The following is a 13974-nucleotide window of genomic DNA, read 5'->3' as shown; positions in this document are numbered from 1 at the left end:
TATGGAGTCTATCTGGGTCTCCCCCAGGCTACCAGATCCACATGTGTGTCTCCTAGCCTTACTGCGTATAACTGCATAAGTACCTGGTACTGCCTCATCCAAATCATTCCCTCTCAGGACATCTGCAGGATGGTAGTTCCATACCCCTGTTGTCTCAAGACGACCCACTATTGGCATTTTGTCTTTCCCATTTACTGGCTCCCTCACCTTTGGTTCCCCACCTTGCCTTCATGGACACCTGTATGCCACATGGCCCCACTGGTTGCATTCAAAACATTTCACCCTAGGTTCTGGACGTGTACCTGGACTAGTGGCTTCCTCTGCTACTGGCATATTCTGTTGGGGCAGTCTGTGCTGCCCACCATGAGTTCCTTTAGACCCATGAGCAGTACTGGGGGTCCCCTTCCTGTGCAGGGCTGCCCTGCTGGCCAGGTATAGATTTCCCTTCTTCCCCATCTCATCTGAAGTAACACATTGTCTATTAGCTAACCAGATCATCATGTCCTCAGGCAAAGTGCTAAGGGCTTGTTCCCTCACCAAAAGGTCTGCCAGCATTTCAAAAGTGGTGACCTGACATCCACTCACCCAGCTATGAAAATAAGTGCTCAGTTCAGCAACAAATTTACATACATATTCATCTGTATTGCGTCTATGCTAACAAAACTTTTCCTATACATTTCAGGTGTTAGCTTAAAACATTCTAACAGACATTTTTTACAGCAGTATAATCAAAACAGACAGAGCCAGGCATTTGTGATATACAAGTTACAGCTTTCCCATGGAGTAAGGGGGTCAGGAACCGTAACCAGAGCATTTGGTCAACACTATACTGCTTGCATACCCTTTCAAACATATGAATGAAACTATCAAAATTATCCCCCTCTTTAAATGGTGAAAGAAATTTACTGACCTGTTGTGCTTCTGGGGTCCAGTTACTCCCTTTCCCATTACCTCCATGACTCTGGTGAAGAGTCAGCATTTCCCTCTCATGCTTCCTCTGATGATCCTTTTCTTTGGCTTCTATCTCCAAAATCCTGGCCTCCAACTCAAGTCTATTTAGCTCCAGCTGGATTTTTAAGTCCCTGCAGAAAGGTTGAGCTATCCATTCTCTGATGATATTGTATCTCCACTGCCAGTCTGATTGTCCTCCTGGTTGCTGTTTTCTGATACAGCTGTAACCAAGGCTGCAATCAGGTCTGCCTTAGTCAGGTTTCTATGCACCAGTCCCCTAGCCTGGCACATCTCCACCAGCTGGCTCCTTGTCATCTTTCCATACTTCTGTGCTGACATGCTGCTTGCTCACCCTGACTAACTAAGCTAACAAAAGAAATAAAACAATTGTGATCTGAACTCTGAGTATACACTGCCTGGCTGATTTAGAGTACAAAACACCTTCAGAGATCACTGTAAATAAGCTACAGGATTCATTCTACCCACACCACTGCAAACTACAAGTGAGGATATTGTATCCTAACCACAAATGTGAGGATATCTTATCCCAACCTCTGCCACCAGAAATGTGAGGATATCTTATCCCAACTACTGCCACCAGAAAAGTGATGACTGTGCCCTGGCCCAGCAATCAAGGAGCCTCAATCCTCACCAGTAACACCAGGGAGGATGTCTCATATAAGAAGAAAGGATAGCAAATACACACAGTAAAGTACAATTTCCCTTAAGTGCACACAGAGATCATAGTCAGTCTGGGGCTGGTTGCTTCCTTGCTCTCCAGGTCCCCAATAAGACTCCCCTCTGGAACAGCTATAGGGTCTAGATCTCAGCCTAGCTGCAAGCTAATCTCAAGTACCCTCTCTATCCCACCAGTGCTTGGTGTCCTTGTCCAGGTAGCTGACTCACCACACTCACTTTGAGATAAATATTCATACAACTTCACAGACACTCCTGGGAAAGGCTAACACAGATTCTCCAGTTGTGCCCCTTTACCAAGACTATACGGTAGTAATTTCTGCCACCACAAGCTAATACTTATCAGCTACCCAAAGGCTCTTAAAAGGGTGTCCAATTATTACTGTGCAATATTATTATCCAATAGGTAATGTGACTATTCAGTCTAAGGCTTATTAGAGTGGCTTATTACAATAAACTCTATAAATATGCAATGTACTCTAGAGCTTACTTTTCTCTACACAAACCAGCCACAAATAAAGATTTTTAAAATATTTAATAATAAATAATTAGAAACATAAGACAATACTACTACACCACAGTGATATCTAAGAGTTCAGAGAACATGCAGAAACTTAAAACAATACAGTAGGAAAGTTCTGATATTACAGAAAAACACTTGTCTAACTTTCTTCTAAGTTCCTAGCTATTACTACAAGAAAACCTATTTCTAAGACACTACTTACATAAGACAACAGGCAGAGTGCTGATAAGTTTGATATCAAGATCAAAATGCTCACAGTCTCTCTCTAGTTTTTAAACTCACTAACAAACATTTTTGTTAGGCCCTCCCAAATTACATAATTTTGACACTTAGGTTTTCCCAGTATACACATTACATAATTTTGACACTTAGTCTGGGGTTCTCAGGCCAACAAGGCTACATTATTTAGCAATCTAACACCTGTTCAGGAAACTACAATAAAAGACAATTCACATGCACACTCTAGCATTTATTCCTTAAGTTAAGACAATAGAAAGAATGTGTTCAGCCAGCCGCTTTGGCACCACTATTTAGATATTTTTTACTTCAAATGACATTTGAAATGCTTGGCTTAGTTTTCCTTACCACAGATGGCAATGTTGCAACAATCTTGAAGTTCACATTTTACAGTGTTTTCTTTCATTTAAGAACACAAGCCTGTATTTTACATTTATATATACAAATGATAGAATTATGTATCAAATTCTATTTGACTAGGCTGGCAGCCTTCGCCCATCTTCCCCCAATCTTCACAAGTACAAGTTGAGAATGTATCTGGTACGGGAATGGATGCATTCCAACAACTAAATATCAATGTGGGATTAGTACAACTTGAGAATGGTAGTGGTATGGAAATGGATGCATTCCAACGACTAAATATCAATGTGGCATTAGTACAAGTTGTGAATGTCAGTGGTATGGAAATGGATGCATTCCAACGACTAAATATCAATGTGGGATTAGTATAACTTGAGAATGTCAGTGGCATGAAAATGGATGCATTCCAACGACTAAATATGAATGTGGGATTAGTACAATTTGAGAATGTCAGTGGTATGGAAATGGATGCATTCCAATGATTAAATATCATTAAGAGGATAATGAGTCTAGAACTAGTTTCTTTTTCATACAATCATTTTAGTTTCCCCAACTACTGTCCAGTTCATCCAACTTTTCCTCATATATCCCACCCTCCCATATCATCTAGTGTACTCTGTCTTCCATTTTATTACTTCAGATTTCATAGCTTGAATTGCACTACTAATCAGTTTAATTGTCAATTGTAAATTGTAAATATATTGCCTTCTCCAAACATGGTCACATATGCTATGTTGCCTACCACATTATACGCCTGAATGTAGCTTATCTGAAAGGGTGTAATCACCAACCAAATTGCATTGCTACATATTTCATATACAGATAGGTAGATATAGTTTATATATATATATATATATATATATGGGTCTACTGCTTTTAGTCAAATTACATTTGGTCGAAAATTATTACAGGCAGCCCACTTCACTGAAACCTCATTTGACTGAAAGCACATTTGGTCGACTTACATTTGGTCGAAAATGGTATTAAGCCCCTGCCCCTCTGCAGTGCGACCCTGGAGTGAGAATATAAAGTTAGGGGGGTGTGGGGTGCACAGCCCCCCCACAATGGAGGTGTGTGGGGGGCATAGCCCCCCACATTTTGCAACCAGTTTTTACTGATGTTATATGTTTTAATGTATTTTAATGGATATCAATGTATATAATAGTGCATAAACTGCAATTATGTGGGGGCTATGCCCCCCACACCCCCAATATGGGGGGTCTGTGCCCCCCACACACCCCCTAACTTTATATTCTCACTCCAGGGTTGCACTGCAGTGGGGCAGGGGCTAAATACCATTTTCGACCAAATGTAATTCGACCAAAGTCTTTCAGTCAGATGAGGTTTCAGTGAAGTGGGCTGCCTGAAATCATTTTCAACCAAATGAAATTCGACCAAATATAGTAGATCCATATATATATATATATATATATATATATATATATATATATATATATAATATGCAGGCATATATACACACACACACACACACACACACACACACACACATTTGTTTTGTTGTTAATTTGGGCTGAGCATGTTTTATTGAGACCAGAGTTCTACACCCATTAACAAAATGAAAGAAAGAAAGACATGGAAGAATCTAAAGTGAAGTAGATGGGAATAATCATCTGTGAAGTTATAAGAAGACTAAGAGAAAAGATGGTATGGTGGCATAAGTACTGGATCATAGAGTGTAAAGTTTTGTGTGATGGTGATGTTAACAGGAATTTATGTTAGGGAAGAGGAAAATGAATAGCAATTGATGGCAGTTGTGTTGAATTTGCTTTTGTTGTCTAAGTTAGGAAGGAAGACAACTTAGAAATTAATAATTTGCCTTGATCCAGATGGTCTTACAAATACACAGCAAACAAAAATCAGTATGTGACCTAGTTATCCTGCTGGTTTTGCTGATGGGTAGACAAGGTGAAATAATGTTTGAGAACAGCAAGGGCATATTCAACTGGCAAGTTAAGCAATTTCGAATGATCTGGCACTGAAAGGTGAGTACAGTTACAATGATATGTCATTGCTGCACTCTTTGTGTTTTCTGAATGACATTCTTTTGCAGTATTTGCAGTATAGACAGACAGGCAACACACATTTAGTAGTGAGATATTGTAGACTTTAGATGAACTATATACTTTAACAAAGATGACTGACAGGGGAGACAGGAAAGTTTTTGCAGCATCATACATAGATAGGCATGCTTCCTCGCACAGTAACAATAGTCTTTGAGGATGTTGGATAGAAGTATTAGTCAAAGAACAATATCAATATAAGTTAAACTTTGTCAAAAGATAGGGGTAAAATTAGAACTTCTAAGATAATAGCTAAAGATTACATTTAAGATGAATATGATCACAAACAAATTTTTATTTTATTTTATTTTATTTATTTTATTTGCAGTTTGTTTGCCAGGATAGTCCATTGGGCCACAAGGAGCCAATTTTCAATGGAGTCCTGGGGAGAAATGCTCCAGAAAAATACAAATACATAGTACACATTGCACATATACATTACAGATTATCCCATAGGAATACAACGTAAATGTAATAAGAAAAGTTTAACAATGATAGAATACATCAGTATTAGGGTTTCCATCCCTCCGTTTTTTTTCCGGACTATCCAGAAATCAAACTGATTCTCCGGTAGTCCAGAAAACACTGTGCAAACTCCGGTATTCTGTTTCAAAAAGGAAACAGACTATCGGAGTTTGTAAATCGGCTGATTTACTATGCTTTTTTTTTACAGAAAAGCATAGTAAATCAGCAGAAAGGAGGCAGCAGGAACGAAAAAAGAGGGCGTTCCTCGCCCAGCTCTGTCATCGTGACATCACAAAATGGGAGGAATTTGGGTGGGGAGGATGGGCGGGGTTCCTGATGATGCAAGGGGCGTGGCTTTACTCCAGTTTTAGCCACGATGAACGGTGGCAACCCTAATCAGTATAGTTAATTAAACAGCAATAAAAAACACTTTTGTAAAAAAAAAATAAATAAATAAAAACAGCATAGGGTAACTGTTAAGTAGTTGGTCAAATAGTTCAATAGGGCTGTGGAACTATAAGAGGCAGTGATGGTGTATTTAGTTCTAGGAGAGTAAGAAGTGGTATTAGAAGGACTAGGTAGGATGGGAACAGGAGCACTTCCATTGTGAAGCTAGGTGTGAGTGTAGCAAGGTTTTAAATGAGGAGAGACTGCTGGTGATGCAGATATGAGATGGTAGAGAATTCCAGAGGTGTGAAAGAGAGAAGGACATTTGATGATTCCCAGCTGGACGTGTGGGTTGGTGCAATTTAATTAGTTTTTGGGAATTAGATCTTAGAAGTCAGTCTGGTTCATTCATTTCAACGGTAGTGGCTAGGGAGGGACTACAAGAGGGGTTGTAAATGAGTTTGTGTGATTGGATGAGTTGCATATAAGTGAGGAGGTTAGGTAGATCAAGCCAGTTTAGTTGGTGAAGAGAATTACAGTGGTGAGAAATGACTCTGTGACCTGTCACAAATTGTGATATCTTGTTATAGCAAGGTGAGAGCTTTGTTTTGAGAGAGGATTGAAGGTTGGTGAGGATAGATGCACCATATAGGAGGGATGGGATGAGATAAGTATTGGCTAGTATAAGCCTGGTGGAAGGAGCGATATAACGACTGTGGTGGTACAGCATACCAAGTTTTTTGTGGGTTTTTTGATATTTACTTGTAAATGTTAGTTGAATTTTAGTTGATCATCTATGAGTACTCCTCGTAGTTTAGTGTCAGAACCTGTTTCTAGGTGAGTATTGTTTTTGCTGGTAATTATGAATGAGTCTTTATCTATAAAAAGGGAATAATGAAGGCATGAATATATAAAATGGTTCTTTAATTTTTTTGAGAAGATGCAGCCATTTACCTGTGCTACGATGGAACCCAGTAATGAAATGTTGTATAACAGGCAACTATAGACATGAGTGTATATGGTTATGCTGTGGTTACAAAGGATGATCCTGTTCTAAGGAGATATATGTATGGTGTAGTGATGTGTAGATTATAAAATCAAAACAAAGATAGTGCAGGATGATGATAAAAAACTGTGATAACTGTTGAAACAGATTCTTTATTTGAAAAACTGAGTAGCGATGTAATTGTGAGATATGGATAGGGATGTTGAAGGGAGATACGAATAATACAGATTATGCACAGTGATTTATACATGCACCCGTAGTTTACAGTTTGATTTTGTAAGACTGTAAGATCAATAAAGAAGATTTGACAAAAAAAAAAAAAAGAAAGAAAGAAAAAGAAAAGAAAGCAAAAACAGGACCTGATACCTGACAAAGTACTAGATATTTATGTGTGGGAGAGAGTTGGCTTGCAAGTATTCAGCTTAAAAGTATGACTGAGGAACTGGAAGTGTGCATAATGTAACAAAATAGAAACTATAAGTAGAAATGATGACAAAATGAAGATCAAAATGAGTAAGAGGAATTCAAAGAAAACAACACTACCGGTGTCTTATGTGATCCAAGCAGAGGTGGCCTAAGTATAGGTAAACTAGACAGTTTTTGCAGGGGGCTATAATTCTGAAGGGCAGACGGCCATCTTTTTTAAAAAATATGTATTTATTTTTTAATAAATGTCCTCTGCATCTCAGAGTGAAATAATTTAATTATATGCAGCAGGGACTGTGGCTAAGGTGTTCACCAGTATTAATAATATAATGTGCCATGGCTATCTGATCACAGATCCACCTACATGATGTGGTGGTGTTTTACTTTAAAGTATTTAGTACTGAAAACTGCTGAATGCAGCCTTAAGAAAGGTCACCCCCTCCCCATCTCATCTAAAGTAAACAACGCTATTCTATTGGTACTGAAAGAGGAAATAAGGATGAGGTGATGCTTTTTTTCCAATTTCTTAATGCAAGAATTAGAATAGGGTGGTTGCCACAATACAGTGCTGCCTTTGGGTACAAATATTTAATTGGGCTGATGTTCCTTAATTTAAAAGTGAATGTTTTAATTAAATACAGTTCACAAGTTGAAGTGAGGTAGTGCAGCAAAAATTATAATGTTCATTTTTTTTCTCTCAGAATAAATCATAGCTGAGCAGTTTGCTTGGCGGTAGTACTGTTCAGGTCAAAAACCAATTATATCACATCTAATTTTCTTACGTTTTTCTCTTTTTTAATGTATTTGTAATCTTTTGTTTTAAACAGCATTTTGTTCAGTAGTGTAGAAGACCATTACAGTTCTTACTTCCTTATGAATGAGCCTTGTAAGCAGTGGGATCATTTTAAAGTCTTGTATTAGTTATTTTTAAGTAAATGTTTTGAGTGGTTATAAGATACAGCTGACTTTTCTCATACCTTACTGCATTTCTTCATTATTTTGGGAGTGATTTTTCTCTGACTGAAAAACGGCTTATATAGCAAGGTTTGAGGTATGTTTTCTTTTCTAATATAGCTTGTTTTTGTGGAATGCAAATGATGTCAGTGTATTGAAGATAGCATTTTGACTTCTATTTATATGTTTCATAGCTATAACATGGTCATCTAGTACTCAGTGCAGTTCACTGAACGGATGCAGCCCCTCAACTCAAAGATGAGAATCAAAAAAGTTAGTCTCCTCATCTGCATCTGCAGATCATGCCTCCTAACAGCTTGCACCTAGAGCAGCTGTCCCCTTTGCACTGTTCTGGTTACTGTTCTGGTACGATTTTTTTTTACTTCTTAACAATGATATTAGGCTATATTTATACAACATGGCTATGTTTGAGGAAAGTGCCTCCACTGCATTAAACCTGTTAGACTTTGTATGAAAACAAAAAGTTATAATAAGTAAATGCCATGTATTTATATCATCCTTTCTGTGTTGTCTCTTATTTCTTTTCTTTGTTTCCTCATAAGTAGCTTCATGTATTGGCATACTATCTGTTATCCAACAATACTCAACAAAATATTTTGTATCTTCTGAAAAGAAATCATATCATACGTCTTTCTGAGTTCTACTGATGTCTGGTGAATGATTCTTCCATTTTCTTAAGTCATATATCTGCTATACTATTTTTCCAGGTTTACTCTTGAAGATGCCATTTTTGGTTTGCTCTGTTAATGAGTTAGGTTTTGCTAGTTGAAGGAGACAGTCATTTTAAGTCCTTAGATAGCAGAAGAGGAGGATATTTCTTTCTGATATGAGTTTTGTTTTTGTTTATAGACCTATTTTATTCTTTTCCCAACAAGTTGACTGGGAGCAGAAGTACCACTAGAGTAGCCACTGTCTGTCCTAAATTCAGAGGGGGGGGGGTCACCCTAAATATTTGAACCATAAATCTTCAGGGTCATTTGTAGTCATCTGCCTCCAACTTGTAAGTACTATGACCAATCCTAATCTTTCACACTCTGGCAACACCCATCTCTGGCCAGTCTGATAGCAACAGGTATTCTAAGGCAATGTAGTAACTGCATTATGCTTCCTGACTGCTCGTTGCTTATAGCAGTTCATAAGTACAACCTGCATGAGATAATAATATTTATGAACCATGGAGTCAAACCTTTCATATCAGTGCATTATCAGTAAGCAACTTTCCTTTGCAACACCATATCAATCACAACATGTAATTTAGATCATAACTGGAATTGTGGTTCTGTGCATATATTTTGGAAATTAATATATTTTCTGATCAATGTGCAAATGTGTTTTACTTTATTTTAATTTTTTTTTTTTTATAATTTCTGCATAGGAAATTATGTTTGCTTGTTTTTGTGGGTTTCATTTGTTTTGCTATAGCAAAGTGCTGAAAATGTGCTGGGAATTGGGATAGACATTTTGTTTGTGACAATGTATGGCTTTTCCCTATGATTGTTATGAGATAATGGAGTACATATATTTAAATAATGAGGTGTAGGTAAAGCCTGTCAAAAATGGAGTGCACAGGAGACACAAATACTTACTTAAGTTGGTAGCTTACTTCTACATTTTTATTTTAATAATTTTGTCTTTAGTTTTTGTGGTTCCTGCATATACCTAATTCAGTTAATTGACAAGAATTTGTTTCTCATGTATTTTTGCTTGGAATTAAATATCAAATATGGAGTCTGTAGAATCCCTTGATAGTGTTAATTATTTATGTTATGTCTCACTTTTTACTAACTTTCTTGATTGCTAGACAAGTTAAGCATCTGCTTTATCTCTCTCTCTAGTTCATCAGATGGCTTTTTTATTTCAAAAAACATCTGGTACCCTGGTCTTTCACCTTCACTTGATCAGCTGTTCTTAATCAAATTAACAAATGTATACACTATATTCCAATTATCAGTCAATTGTGCAATTAATCAAATCATTAAGTACTTAATATTTTATCTTAAATAACACTAGTAACATAATTATCATGGTTCAGACCTCTTGGAATTAATGTTTTATATCTTAAAATCATATTTCTTTCCAAACATAAAAGTGCTTCCTGCAAATCTCCACCTGAGGGTAAATTTGTTTCTGCTAAAACAATGAAAAACAACGCTGACTCGTTATCAACATGATAATCTAAAGCATGTAGTCCTACTTGGATTTTCTCTTATTTTATTTTTTCCATCTCCCAGAAGTTCCATAAACCTGACCTTCCTCATTCTCTTAGTTTGTCCCATGAACCATTTAATATTAGAACCCTTACAAACTATGATATAAAGTCCCCCACTATATTCACAAGTAAAGGAACCATGGCTTTAGTGTCTTACCCCATTAATGTTCATATTTTGAACATCCATTATTGCATCACATTTATTTATTTATTTATTTATTTATTTATTTATTTTACATTTGTTTACCAGAATGGTCCACCAGGGGCAGAACCCATTTTCAGCATAGGCCTGGGGGAAAAGCTCCAGTTAAATTTTTACCATAAAAACATAGTAACAAAACAGAGCATGACATGCGTAACATATGTAAATAAAATGTTTGGTTACAAACAGGAGGAAATTATTTCATGAAAAAAAAATATAACAAGAATATTAGTTATTTATAGACAAAAATAATTTACAACAGAGATATGCCTAATATGTTAACAATACTTCAGTAGAAGAAACAGGTAAGAAGATTGTTTATAGAGGAACAATAATAAGTATAATAGCTACAAGTGATAAGATTGTAGGAAGTATTGGGTTAGGAGTAGTTAAATTAAATCTAATTGTGAGTATGGTGGTGCCTATCCTGGAGTATTACATGAGCAAATCCATGATTCATCTAGATGCATTTTGAGAAGTTTTTTTAATTGAGTGTGGTTATTTGTGGTTCTTATACTATGAGGGAGGGTATTCCTGTTTTCTGCAACAAAGTGGGAGTATAGAGAGTCACTTGCTGAGTTGGTTGATTTGGTAACCAGAAGCAAGGCCTTGTTAGATGAGTGAAGATTACAATTAGGGTTGTAGGAAATTGTGTAGGGATGGTGTGTTTTCAGGCTGATGTATTATTTTGTGAGACATTATTAATTGTTTGCAGTTAAAGAGATGAGAAAGTTCCAGCCAAGATTTTTTTTAGATTATGGCAGTGATGTGTTGTATGCATGGAATCTGTTGCAAATTTTGCAATCTTATTGTAACATGTTTCTTATTTGCTTAAATCTGTCTTTTTAAGGTTGGTGTATATAGGAGAGACACAGAGAAGTGTAGACAGAAGGTGGGTTCTAGATATAGTTATCCTAGAGTGTCTGTTAAGACTTTTTTGTTTTTGTTGGGAGGGTGACTTAATGGTTAAGGTGTTTGCCTTACAAACACAAGGTGCAGCGTTTGAGTCTCCCAAGGGATAATTGGCTAGGCTCACAAGGACAGTTAGCTTAGTACTAAGCTATGAACTTATGTATAGGGTTCCCCTTTTCTTGTAAACTTTTTTTGATTGTGTTCAATATGTGTAGGTCAAATTTTAATTTATTGTCAATTATGACACCTAATAGTTTTGTTTGTGGTTCTGGGTAAATTTTAGTTTTGTTACTGGCTTTGATAAAAAAGGTTGGTGGGAGATTAGCAGGTTTAGATGGGTGAAAGATCATTAGCTTAATTTTTTAGGATTGAGAATGAGCTGTGAGTTTGTTAGCCAGGTTTCTATATCACAGAAGGCTTTTTGAGTATCTATTTGAAGTTGGTTTATTGTAGGTACCGCACATATGAGAGGTGAGTCGTCTGTATATTGGATGATAGATCCTGGAGAAGAGACAGTATTAAGTTTATTTGTGAACATGCTAAAGAGGAGGGGCCCCAGGATTGAGCCTTGAAGGACAACAAGTGTGACTAGGAGAAATGAGGAGAGGTTTTGTTCCCATTTCACTGCATGCTGATGACCAGATAAATAAATCTGAAACCAAGTGACAGCTGTGGAACTCATGCTGAGAATTTTTAAGGTGGACTGCAGCCTAGCATGAGATACCATGCTGAATGCCTTAGACAGGTCCAAAAAGACTGAGTAGACTATTTTGCCTTCATCTCTGAATTTATTAATGATATTAGTGAAACTTAGAAGAGCTGTAGTAGTGCTGTGGTGTGGTCTAAAACCATGATGCGACTTTGTGAGGAAATTTTTACTTAAAAGATGCCGAAGAAGTTGGAAGTGAATACATCTTTCTCGAATTTTGAAGAGTGGTGAAAGGATAGCTATGGATTTGTAGTTTATTAATTCTGTCGAAATTCCACCTTTGTGTACTGGAGTAATGTATGCTATATTCCAAACAGATGGGACATGCTGTTCTGATACTGAGCAATTTAAATGCATTATCACAGGGAAGGCAATGGCTTCTGCTGCTAATTTTAAGTATTCTTCTGGAAGGTTATCTGCTGTCAATGTGGTATGTTTCAACTTCTTTAGTAATATTTTAATAGTTCATTTTGGGACAGTTTGAAATTACAATGAATCATGTATAATGTGTGCAGAGATGGGCATTGATAATGGAGTTCGTGTGTTATTCTTGGTTGGAGCCAGTATGCTTTCAGTGAAAAAGATATTGAATTGTTCAGCAATGTTGCTAGTATTATCTGGCAACTTAGGAGGAGGGGTTGAGGTTTGACTTAGGTGAAGTATATTTTTGATTGTGCTCCAGAATTTTTGTGGATTTGTTTTATGTTTCCATTGTAGGCTAGTATAGTAGCATTGTTTGTAAATTTAATTTGGTGTTTAGCTCTATTTCTAGTTTAATGGTAAGCTATATGGTTTTGGTGGGTTTTATTTGATAACTAAGTTTTCCATGCTTTATCCCTTTGCTTTAAGAGGGTTCACGTCTCATTAGTTAGCCATGAGGTATAGTTAGCTTTATCTCAAACTGTTCTTGGAGGTGCAAGTCTGTTTAAAATACTAATGAAGGTATTGTTGAAGTGCTCTACAGCAGCATCTAACGGTAGGTGCACAAGAGGGGTCCAAACTATTTTCTCGAGAATATTAATTTGAACCCGTGGGTTAAAGGTTTTCTTGTTGCCGATATGGTGATAATGGGTTAGTTTAGCAGGGTTGCTGTGCTTTCTCAGTAGGTAGGTTGCTAGATGATCATCAAGTTATCTGGTAGGTATCCAGCTAATATTGAGGTTTATTAGTTAAGATCCAGTCTAAAATAAATTATTTATCTGTTTTCTTGTCAATTCTTGTAGGACATTGAATTATCTGAGCAAATCCATGGAGGTTTATGTAGTTGTTAGGGCTATGTGAGTTACATGTCATCCAGTCTGTGTTAAAGTCTCCTGTGATAATGGTTTCCTGCGGTATAGCACTTGAAATCTTTTGGAGAATGGTTTCAATTGTAGAGGTATTGCTTCCTGGTGGGAAGTAGGTTGCTATTATGTATATATGTTTTTTTTTTTTTGGTTAGGTTGTAGTCTGGTTAGGAGCAGTTCCACCTTGTTTACATTAGTAATACTTAAGTTTACAGGTTGTAGGGTGAGTGAGCTTTTGAAGAGTATTGCCACACCACCACCCCTTTTTTCTAGTCTCTTGACCCTAAGTATATTGAAGCTGGGCGGGGTAATTACACTATCTGTGATATGTGGTTTTAACTAGGTTTCTGTAAGAATGGCTATGTCAGGGTTGTATTAGGAGATAGTGGCATGGAGTTCTTGAATTTTATTGAGTATACTTTTAAGATTTAGTTTTAGCAGAAGTAGATCAGAGTTTTTATGTGGAATGCTTAGTATGTTCTGAATTTGAGGGTTGGATGGTATCATGTAGTCAGGACCTAGGTTTGGATGAGTATCACCACTGATCAT

This window comes from Protopterus annectens, chromosome 2.part0, assembly GCF_019279795.1.
Source record: "Protopterus annectens isolate FY-2018-M chromosome 2.part0, PAN1.0, whole genome shotgun sequence".
NCBI lineage: Eukaryota > Metazoa > Chordata > Ceratodontiformes > Protopteridae > Protopterus > Protopterus annectens.
This window is presented reverse-complemented; position numbering follows the sequence as displayed.